Source organism: Neopelma chrysocephalum, unplaced genomic scaffold (genome assembly GCF_003984885.1).
Source record: "Neopelma chrysocephalum unplaced genomic scaffold, ASM398488v2 Primary Assembly neopelma1_93421, whole genome shotgun sequence".
NCBI lineage: Eukaryota > Metazoa > Chordata > Aves > Passeriformes > Pipridae > Neopelma > Neopelma chrysocephalum.
In genome coordinates this window covers 1-2,174 of record NW_020922136.1, presented here as the reverse complement: position 1 = coordinate 2,174, position 2,174 = coordinate 1, and the positions used below count along the sequence as shown (strand labels likewise).

At 53.6% G+C, this 2,174-nt stretch overlaps 1 long non-coding RNA gene across 1 annotated transcript; it reads right to left on the bottom strand.

Annotated features, from left to right (window-relative positions):
• Positions 1 to 357: 357 nt before the first annotated feature.
• LOC113980275 lies at positions 358 to 2,089 on the bottom strand. Its single transcript, XR_003538108.1, has 3 exons — positions 1,986 to 2,089; positions 466 to 745; positions 358 to 410 (listed from the first exon to the last, which is right to left on the bottom strand). It is a non-coding gene; the product is annotated as an uncharacterized LOC113980275 (long non-coding RNA).
• Between the last annotated feature and the right edge of the window lie 85 nt (positions 2,090 to 2,174).

Below are 2,174 nucleotides of genomic sequence, written 5' to 3'. Positions count from 1 at the left end.
GTAGATTCATATGGACGCTATTTGCATAAAAGGGGGCGTGGTTGCCCACAGGTGGATGTATTTGGACTTCATTTGCATAAAAGGGGGCGTGGCTCTGCCACCAACAAAGACACGAACAAAACGGGGTTCGGTATCCGACCAGCAGGTACCGATTTGCATAAAGGGGGCGTGGCCTCTCCCTCAGGTGGGTGGAGCTTATTTGTGCGAAAGGGGGCGTGGCTTCACCGTCAAAAGCGGACATATTGTCTTATTTGCATAAAAAGGGGCGTGGCTCCACCTTTAATGAGCAGACCTATATATCTTTATTTGCATAAAAAGGGGCGTGGCTCCACCTTTAACGAGCAGGCCTATATATCTTTATTTGCATAAAAGGGGGCGTGGCTCCACCTCTAATGAGCAGACATATATATCTTTATTTGCATAAAAAGGGGCGTGGCTCCACCTCTAACGAGCAGACATATATACCTTTATTTGCATAAAAGCGGGCGTGGCTCAGCACACCCTTCATTTGCATAAGGGGGCGTGTCCCTGGCCGGGGGGGCGTGGCCTTAGCGGCGCCTCCCTCTCCAGCAGGTGGCGCAGTCGCTGCTCGAAGGCGGCGTCGCTCTCGGCGGGGCCGCGCCGGGTCCTCCCGGCCGGCAGGTGGCGCTCGGCGGCCGCGCGCAGCTCGGCCCGGTCATAGAGAGGCGCCGGGTCCAGCCCGTGCCGGTTCACCAGCCCCACCAGGTACTCGCTGTAGTGACCCCTGGCGGACGGGAGGACCCGGCGGTGAGGGAGGGACCCCCAGGGACCCCCCGGGAACCCCAAAACTTCCCCATTTTTGCCCAATTTCCCACAAAATGTTCCCCAAACTTCCCCATTTCTGCCCAATTTCCCACAAAATGTTCCCCAAACTTCCCCATTTCTGCCCAATTTCCCACAAACTTACCGATTTTTGTCCCAAATTCCCACATTTTTGCTTCCATTTCCCTCCAAACTTCCCCATTTCTGCCCAATTTCCCACAAAATGTTCCCCAAACTTCCCCATTTCTGCCCAATTTTCCCCCAAAACGTTCCCCAAATTTCCCCATTTTTGTCCCAAATTCCCACATTTTTGCTTCAATTTCCGTCCCAAATTTCCACATTTTTGCTTCGATTTCCCTCCAAACCTCCCCATTTCTGCCCAATTTCCCACAAAATCTCCCACAAACTTCCCCATTTCTGCCCAATTTTCCACCAAATGTTCCCAAACTTCCCCATTCCTGCCCAATTTCCCACAAAATTCTCCCCAAACTTCCCCATTTCTGCCCAATTTTTGTCAAAATTTCCCCCAAACTTCCCCATTTTTGCCCAATTTCCCACAAAATGCTCCCCAAACTTCCCCATTTTTGTCCCAAATTCCCACATTTTTGCTTCAATTTCCCCCCAAACTTCCCCATTTTTGCCCAATTTCCCACAAAATCTCCCACAAACTTCCCCATTTCTGCCCAATTTTCCACCAAACGTTCCCCAAACTTCCCCATTTTTGTCCCAAATTCCCACAAAATCTCCCACGAACTCACTGATTTTTGTCCCAAATTCCCACATTTTTGCTTCAATTTCCCTCCAAATTTCCCCATTTCTGCCCAATTTTCCTTAAAATGTTCTCAAACTTCCCCATTTCTGCACAATTTCCCACAAAACGCTCCCCAAACTTCCCCATTTTTGTCCCAAATTCCCCCATTTTTGCTTCAATTTCCCTCCAAACTTCCCCATTTTTGCCCAATTTTCCACCAAACGCTCCCCAAACTTCCCCCATATTTCCCTCCCAGACTCCCCCTGAACACCCCAAATCCCCTCCCAGTGCCCCCCAAGTGCCCCCCAGACCCCTCCTGTACCCACCAAACCCCCTCCCAGTGCCCCCCAAGTGCCTCCCAGTGCCCTCCCAGTGCCCCCCAGTGCCCTCCCAGTGCCCCCCAGTGCCCTCCCAGTGCCCTCCCAGTCCCTCCCAGTGCCCCCAGTGGCACCTGCAGAGCCCGGCGTGTCCCGGGGCCGTTTCCTTCCCGCAGGGTTCATCCCGGAGCGCGGCCCCGAATTCCTTCTGCTCCAGCACCGGGCACCGCCCTGGGGGGGGGGACACACCAGGGCAGTTTGGGGGGGCACAGGTGGATTTTAGGGGGTCCCAGGTGGGGTTTGGGGGGTCTCAGATGGGGTTT